General features: G+C 41.1%; 1 protein-coding gene across 2 annotated transcripts in view; it reads left to right on the top strand.

Annotated features, from left to right (window-relative positions):
- CAMK1G (calcium/calmodulin dependent protein kinase IG) overlaps positions 1–13,140 on the top strand; it is a 189,012-nt gene that overhangs the window by 129,342 nt on the left and 46,530 nt on the right. The window lies entirely within an intron of this gene.

Raw genomic sequence — 13,140 nt, 5'->3', positions numbered from 1 at the left:
ACCAGCAATAGTCTGTTCATTTTTTGGCCATATACAAAATCAGGGGCAAGCTGCGCCTGTCACCAAGTGCATTTAACCCTCAATGGTGTGGTTGTTTTTTGGCTAAAGCCTACATCAGGGTGAAGCTGTCACACCAAGTGCATTTAACCAGCAATAGTCTGTTCATTTTTTGGCCATATCCCAGTCTAATTCTGTCACTAAATCCATACCGGTCACCCAGCGCCTAAATACTAGGCCTCAAATTTATATCCAGCTAAATCTGTCCCTAGTGCTGTAGCTGGGCGAGTTATTTAGTGTCCGTTCAAGCACATTTCTTGTTCTGGGTTGAAATACAATTCTCAATTTAGCAATTTCATAATTTAGTGGTTCCTGCTATATCAGAGCTCTTTGAAATCTATCCCAAAAAGGGTATATAATATTGAAGGTGCACATAGGGTCATTCAGAGTAACTTCACACACACCCGCTACTGTGTATTTCCAAGTCTAATTCTGTCACTAAATCCATACCGGTGACCCAGCGCCTAAATACTAGGCCTCAAATTTAATTCCCTCTAAATCTCTCGTTACCCACCGGTGTACTGTTGTTGCTGGGCAAGATATTTAGTGTCCGTCAAAGCACATTTTTTGTTCTGGGTTGAAGTACAATTCCCAATTTAGCAATTTCATAATTTAGTGGTTTCTGCTATATCAGAGCTATTTGAAATCTATCCCTAAAAGGGTATATAATATTGAAGGTGCACATAGGGTCATTCAGAATAACTTCACACACACCCGCTACTGTGTATTTCCAAGTCTAATTCTGTCACTAAACCCATACCTGTCACCCAGCGCCTAAATACTAGGCCTCAAATTTAAATCCCTCTAAATCTCTCGTTACCGTTGTCCTGTTGTAGCTGGGAAAGTTATTTAGTGCCCGTCAAAGCACATTTTTTGTTCTGGGTTGAAGTACAATTCCCAATTTAGCAATTTCATAATTTAGTGGTTCCTGCTATATCAGAGCTATTTGAAATCTATCCCAAAAAGGGTATATAATATTGAAGGTGCACATAGGGTCATTCAGAATAACTTCACACACACCCGCTACTGTGTATTTCCAAGTCTAATTCTGTCACTAAATCCATACCGGTGACCCAGCGCCTAAATACTAGGCCTCAAATTTAATTCCCTCTAAATCTCTCGTTACCCACCGGTGTACTGTTGTTGCTGGGCAAGATATTTAGTGTCCGTCAAAGCACATTTTTTGTTCTGGGTTGAAGTACAATTCCCAATTTAGCAATTTCATAATTTAGTGGTTTCTGCTATATCAGAGCTATTTGAAATCTATCCCTAAAAGGGTATATAATATTGAAGGTGCACATAGGGTCATTCAGAATAACTTCACACACACCCGCTACTGTGTATTTCCAAGTCTAATTCTGTCACTAAACCCATACCTGTCACCCAGCGCCTAAATACTAGGCCTCAAATTTAAATCCCTCTAAATCTCTCGTTACCGTTGTCCTGTTGTAGCTGGGAAAGTTATTTAGTGCCCGTCAAAGCACATTTTTGTTCTGGGTTGAAGTACAATTCCCAATTTAGCAATTTCATAATTTAGTGGTTCCTGCTATATCAGAGCTATTTGAAATCTATCCCAAAAAGGGTATATAATATTGAAGGTGCACATTGGGTCATTCAGAATAACTTCACACACACGCTTCTGTGCATTTCCAAGTCTAATTCTGTCACTAAATCCATACCGGTGACCCAGCGCCTAAATACTAGGCCTCAAATTTAATTCCCTCTAAATCTCTCGTTACCCACCGCTGTACTGTTGTTGCTGGGCAAGATATTTAGTGTCCGTCAAAGCACATTTTTTGTTCTGGGTTGAAGTACAATTCCCAATTTAGCAATTTCATAATTTAGTGGTTTCTGCTATATCAGAGCTATTTGAAATCTATCCCTAAAAGGGTATATAATATTGAAGGTGCACATTGGGTCATTCAGAATAACTTCACACACACACGCTTCTGTGCATTTCCAAGTCTAATTCTGTCACTAAATCCATACCGGTCACCCAGCGCCTAAATACTAGGCCTCAAACGCAGCCGCCTGTCTACAGCCAATGTGGACAAGCTGACGTTCATAAAAATGAACCAGGCATGGATCCCACAGGATCTGTCCGTCCCTTGTCCAGATTAGACATTAACTACCTCCCCTTAACCATATATTATTGGACTCCAGGGCACTTCCTCATTCAATCCTATTTTTATTTTCATTTTACCATTATATTGCGAGGCTACCCAAAGTTGAATGAACCTCTCCTCTGTCTGGGTGCCGGGGCCTAAATATATGCCAATGGACTGTTCCAATGTTGGGTGATGTGAAGCCTGATTCTCTGCTATGACATGCAGACTGATTCTCTGCTGACATGAAGCCAGATCCTCTGTTACGGGACCTCTCTCCTCTGCCTGTGTGCTGGGCCTAAATTTATGAAAATGGACTCTTACAGTGGTGGGTGACGTGAAGCCTGATTCTCTGCTATGATATGAAGACTGATTCTCTGCTGACATGAAGCCAGATTGTCTGTTACGGGACCTCTCTCCTCTGCCTGGGTGCTGGGCCTAAATATATGCCAATGGACTGTTGCAGTGGTGGCTGACGTGAAGCCTCATTCTCTGCTATGACATGCAGACTGATTCTCTGCTGACATGAAGCCAGATTGTCTGTTACGGGACCTCTCTCCTCTGCCTGGGTGCTGGGTAGTGTTGAGCGCGAATATTCGAAAAGCAAATTTTTTTCGCGAATATCGCAACTTCGCGATTTCGCGAATATTTCGAATATAGTGCTATATATTCGTAAAAACGAATATTCGTTTTTGTTTTTTCCCCCCCCCACAAAATTACAGTACACATATAATTGATTGTTTCCCAAAGGTCCAACAGCTCAGATCTTACTCACATTGCCTAGAAAGTGATTGAGGCGCGAATCTTCGTAAGGCGATTTTATTAGCGCACATGCGAATATCGGCACGTCCCAGAACAGAGGCAAAGGGCTTTGCATTCATACATTAGTGAATTGAGTTGCGAATCTTCGTAAGGCGATTTTATTAGCGCACATGCGAATATCTACACTTGTCCCAGAACAGAGGCAAAGGGCTTTGCATTCATACATTAGTGATTGAATTGAGCTGCGAATCTTCGTAAGGCGATTTTATTAACGCAAATGCAAATATCTACACTTGTCCCCAGAACAGAGAGGCAAAGGCCTGTGCATTCATATAGTATAGCACCATATTCGCGAATACGTAGAACTTCGTAAAATTTGATTAACGAAAATTCGTATTTTTTATTTTACTTTCCACCTTACAGATTACATTGATCTGTACTCTGTCAACTACTGTCATCACCCCCCACTGTATCTCGATTGATTCCCAAAAGTCTCACATTCCCTAGAAAGTGATTGAGGTGCGAATCTTCGTAAGGCGATTTTATTAGCGCACATGCGAATATCTACACTTGTCCCAGAACAGAGGCAAAGGGCATTGCATTCATACATTAGTGATTGAATTGAGTTGCGAATCTTCGTAAGGCGATTTCATTAGCGCACATGTGAATTTTGCATAGCATATGTATTATGCGATGCGAAAATTCGAATTATCGCATATGCGAAATAATAACGAATTTGAATAATCGCGAATATTTTACGAATATTCTTTCGAATATTCACAAAATTTCGCGAATTCGAATATGGGACATGCCGCTCAACACTAGTGCTGGGCCTAAATTTATGACAATGGACTGTTGCAGTGGTGGGTGACGTGAAGCCTGATTCTCTGCTATGACATGCAGACTGATTCTCTGCTGACATGAAGCCAGATTGTCTGTTACGGGACCTCTCTCCTCTGCCTGGGTGCTGGGCCTAAATATATGCCAATGGACTGTTGCAGTGGTGGCTGACGTGAAGCCTCATTCTCTGCTATGACATGCAGACTAATTCTCTGCTGACATGAAGACAGATTCTCTGTTACGGGACCTCTCTCCTCTGCCTGGGTGCCGGGGCCTAAATATCTGAGAATGGACTGTTCCAGTGGTGGGTGACGGGAAGCCAGATTCTCTGCTATGGAACCTCTCTCCAATTGATTTTGGTTAATTTTTATTTATTTAATTTTTATTTTTATTCATTTCCCTATCCACATTTGTTTGCAGGGGATTTACCTACATGTTGCTGCCTTTTGCAGCCCTCTAGCTCTTTCCTGGGCTGTTTTACAGCCTTTTTAGTGCCGAAAAGTTCGGGTCCCCATTGACTTCAATGGGGTTCGGGTTCGGGACGAAGTTCGGATCGGGTTCGGATCCCGAACCCGAACATTTCCGGGATGTTCGGCCGAACTTCTCGAACCCGAACATCCAGGTGTTCGCTCAACTCTAGTCTGCACCCATTCTGCAAAATTGCGGAACGGATGTGGACCCATTTTGCGGATGTGTGAACGGACCCTTATAGTCCGTGGACCACAAAATTTGTGGACCACAAAACAGTTGCGGACATGTGAATGGACCCTAAAGGTTAGTATAGAATTTCAGTGTCAGTGGCAATGGATAGAGAAGCTCTGGTTTATCACATTAGGCCTGTATTTTAAACTTTAGCTTACTGCCGCACTACTATATATGTAGAGGCGGTAAGCTCTTCACTTTAACCTGGTGTTAGGTTATTCTGATTCTATACTAAATAAATAAAATGAAGAGTTGCAAGAGATTGTTGTTGGAAAATAGAAAATAAAAGGTGCTGCTACTTTTTCTGGAAACAGCGCCACTCATGTCCAAGTTCCATGGCTGGTATTACAGCTCTGCTGAAGAAGATTTTTTTTTTCTAATCCATTTCAATTCTTTAAAGCAGTGCTATTTCCCAAAGGCATAATGGGAAAACATTGATACATTTTGATGATATGGCATTATAACTGTTTGTCTGTCTCTCGCTTTCATGAAATGCAATAACATTTGACAGTTTTATGTTATTTATTGAAAATGTAGTATATTGCTATTTTTTCCTCATAATAAATGGATATTGTATTATTGAGGCGCTAGGTACAAGAACTGCAAAGGGAACCACTATCTAGCAATCGTAATGTTTGAGACTTCTGATTATTCTAATTCTTATTTGACCTGTTGTAGTGTCGGACAGGTATTCCTCAGGCCCACCAGAGCAAATTATTCTGATCACCCACCAACTACATTACTCACAAAAAGTTAGGGATATTTGGCTTTCAGGTGAAATGTATGGAAAAGGTAAAAAGTTCACGCTATAGTGATATTATATCATGAAAGTAGGACATGTAATATAGAAGGACTCCTGTACTCCACTTTGAGTTTCAGTATAAAGCTTTATTTAGTGCGGTTCCAGTCAAAAAACGTTTTCGGCTGAATAGCCTTCTTCAGTGTAACTGGAAGGGCATATAAAGTATCACAATAAATACGTGTACGGTAATCACAATACATGTGCATTCAAGTTTACAATATTTGATTTGTTTAAGAAAAAATTTGTACACTGTATATAGTGTTACAAATAGGTGCGGAATAGACAGACAGCACATAACATATCGATAAAATGTGTACAAAAGAGGAAATCATGTCGATATAGCATGTCAAGAGAACGTCGTCTGTCATCTGGGGATCCTGTGGGATCATCTCCATCGGGGTTATCCGTGGTGGGTAGGTGGCTTAGGTCGTGGGTTTGTTCTGTGGTGAATCGTTCCGTGTTCAATCCAATTTAGGTGGGGTAATAGGCAGTAGTTGGTGGAATTAAGGAATCAAAAGCAAATTCTGATATGGCACAAAATAGCGGATCCCTGTAATACGTGTACTCTGGAACTGAAACTCTGTTCTTGCATCTGGCTGGTCTAGCCCCATGCAGTATCCAAATGGTAAATGTAGCAAAGACATATCAGGACATATCAATGTATAGTCTGACATATGTATCACTGAATAATTATCCTACTTAAAACTTAACTTTTAGTCATTATTAGTTAAAAATAAGTCCCACAAAAATAATGTGTATATTTATGATAACTGCATAGGTCAGATACTATGGACTTAAGTACAATAAGACACAGGGTAAATAAGCAATCTCGTATGCTCGGATTTGGACCAGGGGTCCCACTCACGGTTTGATGATTTTTTCTTGTATGGAGATGAACCACAACAAAAGAGACGTAGTAGGAAGGTCCACAGAGATCTTGGTAAAAAGGAGTTGAGATGAAACGATTTTTCTAGTGCAGGGGAGGAGCAGGCAGGGGCTGGGGAGATAAATATCCCTACCAGGCTATTAAGATTCTGCCTAAAAGCGGAGAGGTCTCCCGCCTAAATGCGGGAGAATCACCTCCAGAGGAGGCGACCCCACTTATCGATGGCTGTCCCTGTTGTCCTATCCCTATAAAAGTTGCTCCCAGTGTCTGTACAGCCAAAAATAAAGAGATTTAGAATTCCCAACGCGTTTCCTCCAATACAAATGTGACCGGATTCATCAGGGGAAAAAAAAGGAAGATGTAGATATATATAATAAAGATGTGGCACAATCGCCCTCAGCACAATGGCTCTCTACCGATAAATCCAACTGAATAATGCAGTCCAGAGATCTCTCTGCAACTGCGCCTCTATATATATGCTGAAATAAATTGACTTAACAAACATTTGATGAATTAAATACCTCATGGTGTGAGTGAAGAGCGGCGTGCGTTCCACCATCGGCCGGGCAAACCGGTAGTGCGTCATGTCGCGTGCGCCGACCGCTGCTATTGGCCGGCGGTGGAACGCAGACCGAGGATGAACCGCATGGAAACCGGAAGTATGTAATATGCACCGGAAATGACACTTGCGGGACGCTGAAGCGCATAAAGATATGCGCTCCAGGGTAAATAACTGGCGAATATATGCAGAAGATAGAGAATTACATGTAGAGATGGAGGAGAGACTATTTTATGTATAGAGATATAGTCAGTAAACATTTTATTATAATACTATCATGTAGAGCATATATAGAATTAATTTTGAAGAGGGTTGGATTGAATAGTGTGGGACACTAAATGGAAACAGGGAAGAACATTGTATTGTCAATACTTTTGACTAATAAAGTCCTAGCAACTGATAGAGGTTCCATTGAAATGTAGATATTACAAAGTAGACCTATTGCGGTCTGATGCCTTCATTTGTGTGGTCCGAAGAATAATAAACAATAGTCTTGATCAATGCAATGAGGTATATCAAGTTATCAAGAAAAATATTTTCTTATATTAATATTAATTAAACCATGACAATGAAAAGATTTTTGATGAGAGCATGGCAGAATTAATAATATATAAGACTAGATATTTAGAAGTAACGCCATTCAAAAATATTCAGATGAAGCAACTAAATGACAGAATTTCATTGAGTCCGGAGGGGCTCACAGTTTTTAGACGGTAAGTCCATTCGGACTCTTTCTGTAAGATTCTCTTGTCGAGGTCACCTCCTCTAGGGGATGGACGAATGACCTCAACAACGCAGAACTTCAGACATTTTGGATTTCCATCATGGAGATCATGCACGTGTCTAGAGATAGTAGTGTCCCTTTTGTGCCTTATATCCCCAAGGTGGTCTCCAATTCTTCTTCTGAGTTCACGTTTTGTCTTGCCGACATACTGAAGTTCACATGAACAAATACAAAGATATACTACCCCAGTCGTTTTGCAATTTGCAAAATCCCGGATATTATAGGTTTTGTTGGTGGTGTAACTTGTAAAATTTTTTGTTTGATATATGTATGGGCAGGCTATACAAGATCCGCATCGGTACGTACCCAGGGGTTTTCTATCTAGCCAAGTGCCTGTTTTTTTAGGCGCTGTGTAATGACTATGAACAAAACGGTCACCTAAAGATCTACCTCTTCTATATGTTATAGCTGGTTTTGATGGAAGTATATCATGGATATCTGGGTCCAACAGGAGCATATCCCAGTATTTTTGGAAGATATTTCTAACCTCTCTACTGCAGGTGTCATATGTCCCAATGATGCGAAAGATGGAATCCGTATCTGTTTTTTTGGGGTTAGGTGACAAAAGATCCGTTCTGTTTTTACTCAAGGCCGACCTGAAGGCCCTTTGTAAGGGGTAATCAGGGTACCCTCTTTGGTTAAACCTGGTTTTAAGGTCTTTAGCTTGGCTAAAGAAATCTCTCTGGGTAGTGCAATTTCTGCGGACTCGCAAATATTGCCCCTTTGGGATACCACATTTGAGGTTTTCAGGGTGATAACTTTCCCACCTAAGCAAGCTATTTGTTGCTGTAGGTTTTCTGTGAGTCTTTGTAGTGATAGTACCATTCTTTAAAGTGATAAATAAATCCAAAAAGGCCAGACCTTGGTCATACACCTCATATGTGAAGTGCATACCTATGTCGTTCTTGTTCAGATCGGCCAAAAAGTCCGAGAATAGTCGTCTGGGGCCGCCCCAGAATATCAGTATATCATCGATATAGCGGCCCCAGAAGACTATTCTCGACGTCCAAGGACATTCATCCGCAAAGACTACAGTATCCTCCCACCAGCCCAGGAACAAGTTAGCATAAGTGGGGGCACAAGCGCTCCCCATTGCCGTGCCCCTGAGCTGGTGGAAGAAATGGGCATCAAAAAGAAAATAATTGTGTCTGAGGATGAAATCCATAAGTTTCAGAACAAAATTACTATGTGCATGATATTGTGTACCACGACTCCTGAGAAAATGATTTATGGCACACAGTCCCTTGTCATGTGGGATATTACTATACAAAGCCTCTACGTCTATAGAGGCTATAAGGATATCATCTTCAAGATGTATACCGTCTATCTTGCTCAATAGATCGGACGTATCCCTAATATAAGAGGGAAGGGCTGTGACATAATTTCTCAAGATCTTATCAATATAGATACCCGCATTTTGTGTGAGGGAATTAATGCCTGCAACGATGGGGCGTCCCTTTAATGGGCTTAGTCCTTTGTGGATTTTCGGAATAGTATAAAAGGTGGCAATTTGGGGGTATGGTGCAAGTACGAATTTGACTTCATCATTGGATATTACTTTATTCGCATCATTGGGACATATGACACCTGCAGTAGAGAGGTTAGAAATATCTTCCAAAAATACTGGGATATGCTCCTGTTGGACCCAGATATCCATGATATACTTCCATCAAAACCAGCTATAACATATAGAAGAGGTAGATCTTTAGGTGACCGTTTTGTTCATAGTCATTACACAGCGCCTAAAAAAACAGGCACTTGGCTAGATAGAAAACCCCTGGGTACGTACCGATGCGGATCTTGTATAGCCTGCCCATACATATATCAAACAAAAAATTTTACAAGTTACACCACCAACAAAACCTATAATATCCGGGATTTTGCAAATTGCAAAACGACTGGGGTAGTATATCTTTGTATTTGTTCATGTGAACTTCAGTATGTCGGCAAGACAAAACGTGAACTCAGAAGAAGAATTGGAGACCACCTTGGGGATATAAGGCACAAAAGGGACACTACTATCTCTAGACACGTGCATGATCTCCATGATGGAAATCCAAAATGTCTGAAGTTCTGCGTTGTTGAGGTCATTCGTCCATCCCCTAGAGGAGGTGACCTCGACAAGAGAATCTTACAGAAAGAGTCCGAATGGACTTACCGTCTAAAAACTGTGAGCCCCTCCGGACTCAATGAAATTCTGTCATTTAGTTGCTTCATCTGAATATTTTTGAATGGCGTTACTTCTAAATATCTAGTCTTATATATTATTAATTCTGCCATGCTCTCATCAAAAATCTTTTCATTGTCATGGTTTAATTAATATTAATATAAGAAAATATTTTTCTTGATAACTTGATATACCTCATTGCATTGATCAAGACTATTGTTTATTATTCTTCGGACCACACAAATGAAGGCATCAGACCGCAATAGGTCTACTTTGTAATATCTACATTTCAATGGAACCTCTATCAGTTGCTAGGACTTTATTAGTCAAAAGTATTGACAATACAATGTTCTTCCCTGTTTCCATTTAGTGTCCCACACTATTCAATCCAACCCTCTTCAAAATTAATTCTATATATGCTCTACATGATAGTATTATAATAAAATGTTTACTGACTATATCTCTATACATAAAATAGTCTCTCCTCCATCTCTACATGTAATTCTCTATCTTCTGCATATATTCGCCAGTTATTTACCCTGGAGCGCATATCTTTATGCGCTTCAGCGTCCCGCAAGTGTCATTTCCGGTGCATATTACATACTTCCGGTTTCCATGCGGTTCATCCTCGGTCTGCGTTCCACCGCCGGCCAATAGCAGCGGTCGGCGCACGCGACATGACGCACTACCGGTTTGCCCGGCCGATGGTGGAACGCACGCCGCTCTTCACTCACACCATGAGGTATTTAATTCATCAAATGTTTGTTAAGTCAATTTATTTCAGCATATATATAGAGGCGCAGTTGCAGAGAGATCTCTGGACTGCATTATTCAGTTGGATTTATCGGTAGAGAGCCATTGTGCTGAGGGCGATTGTGCCACATCTTTATTATATATATCTACATCTTCCTTTTTTTCCCCTGATGAATCCGGTCACATTTGTATTGGAGGAAACGCGTTGGGAATTCTAAATCTCTTTATTTTTGGCTGTACAGACACTGGGAGCAACTTTTATAGGGATAGGACAACAGGGACAGCCATCGATAAGTGGGGTCGCCTCCTCTGGAGGTGATTCTCCCGCATTTAGGCGGGAGACCTCTCCGCTTTTAGGCAGAATCTTAATAGCCTGGTAGGGATATTTATCTCCCCAGCCCCTGCCTGCTCCTCCCCTGCACTAGAAAAATTGTTTCATCTCAACTCCTTTTTACCAAGATCTCTGTGGACCTTCCTACTACGTCTCTTTTGTTGTGGTTCATCTCCATACAAGAAAAAATCATCAAACCGTGAGTGGGACCCCTGGTCCAAATCCGAGCATACGAGATTGCTTATTTACCCTGTGTCTTATTGTACTTAAGTCCATAGTATCTGACCTATGCAGTTATCATAAATATACACATTATTTTTGTGGGACTTATTTTTAACTAATAATGACTAAAAGTTAAGTTTTAAGTAGGATAATTATTCAGTGATACATAGTTTATATTCCTACATTGTATACATATTTTCTACTGTGAATTTTTTATAGTCTGACATAGCGTATACAGATAAGGGCATATAGTATGTATGCTCTGGGGTAAAATTAATGTTGTTGCATCTAGCTATTCCAGCCAAGTGCAGGGTTCAGTTCTGTATAAGTTGTTGACAGACATAGTCATGCAGGATATCAGAATAGCAACAGATACACAGGTGGAGATGGCAATTTTGCACATGCAATAAGATGTGGTAATAATCATCTGTTCTTACCCGGATTGTGGCCGCAAGGTGTGCAAAGCTGAGTGGGGTTGAATTCCCTCAGTGGGTGGCAGGATACGCTGCTCTTGATGAAAGCAGGACATTTATGTAGAAGCATGCAATGGTGATTTCCTAACCTCAAACAATTTATTAAAACAAAAGCCAAAAACAGTGGTGGGTATACCCCCACAAAAATCTCACTGTCTCAATAGCTTGTCATGTGGCATTGAGCATTAATTATAGCTTGACAATTACATCTCATGCTGTTTACAAGTCGGCTGATTGTCTGCTGAGGCATGGTATCCCAAACTTCTTGAAGGGCGGCCCTCAGGTCATTGAGCTTCTCAGGTAGAGAGTTACGAGCCTCTACACGGCAACTCAGCTGATTCCATAGGTTTTCAATGGGATTTAGGTCTGGAGAAAGTGCAGGCCACTCCATTTGAGGTACCCCAGTTTCCAGCTGCCATTCCCTAATGATGCGGCCTTGATGAGCTATCACATTTTCATCCATGAAGATAATATTAGGCCTGTGTTGTTCATGCAGAGGCACAATTACGGGATTATTGATGTTATTCAAGTAGTATGGGCTTGTCACTGTAACACTCACAAAGTGTAGGGACGTTCTGTATTAACTAGACACACCTGCCCACACTGTAACATCAACACCACAGGCTCGTCTGGTGACAACAGTTGATGATGAATAGCGCTCTCCTTGACGTCTCCAACATTGTTGGCAGCCATCATTTCTACTCAATGTGAATCTACTTTCATCAATGAACAGCATTGAGGTCCACTGGTCCCTTGTCAAGTGGAGATCACCCTGGCCCATGCAAGACGATGACTCCTGTGGTCAGGTACCCTTGCAGGTGATCTAGCACGCAGACTACGCTGAGATAAATGGTTTTATCTTGCGTGACACTTGGGTGACTTTCACCTCCCTTAAATGTTCCTAGAGTTGTGTGGCATTCATTATCCGGTTCTGCAGGGCATTGTTCACAGTATGGGATGTGGCCAAAGGATGTCCACTTCTATGCCTTTCTGTGACTCTTCCAGTCTCTCTGTATGTCTGTTGCAACCTGCTAATGACACTCTGTGACACTCTAAGCTCAGTAGCCACTTCTGTCTGAAGCCTCGCAATGTCGAGGTACTATTGATCCATTGTAAAAATGTGAACAGCATGATGAGAAGGACTGTTTAAATACCAATTCTAATTGAACCAGGAATCGATCAAACACCTGTTGTGAATTTTGACGTTAAGATCCTTGTTAGAGAAAATCAAGTTCTGCAAAAAGTACTGAAACACTGAACAGCTGGACATGTACATTCAAAAGTTTAGAGAAGGTCTCATTAAGTTCACCTGTAAAGGTTAGAGTGGAAACCAAATATCCCAAACTTTTTTTGAGTAGTGTATCTGATCTGAACAGAACATACATCCACGTCTAATTTCATTGTATAAGAAACATAAACACAAGTACTAAATTATTGCTTCTAAATTCCAAGCTCAGTATATGTCTTCTGGACCTTAGGGGCCCTGTTGTGTTAAAGGTACATTATTATATTAAAACCTATACCCCCCCCCCCCCCCCACCCACACAGGGGATCCCATAGTAGGCAAGTCCAACACTTGCCTACTATAGGATCATGCAAAATCCCAATAAGTTAGTCTCTAGGTCAGCTGACCAAATGCACTTATTGCAGTACTGCATTGCCCTTCAGGTTCCAACCTTGACTATTTGACTAACATC

Source organism: Bufo gargarizans, chromosome 3 (assembly GCF_014858855.1).
Source record: "Bufo gargarizans isolate SCDJY-AF-19 chromosome 3, ASM1485885v1, whole genome shotgun sequence".
NCBI lineage: Eukaryota > Metazoa > Chordata > Amphibia > Anura > Bufonidae > Bufo > Bufo gargarizans.
Note: the sequence above shows the minus strand (reverse complement) of the source record. Positions and strands in the feature narration are given on the sequence as shown.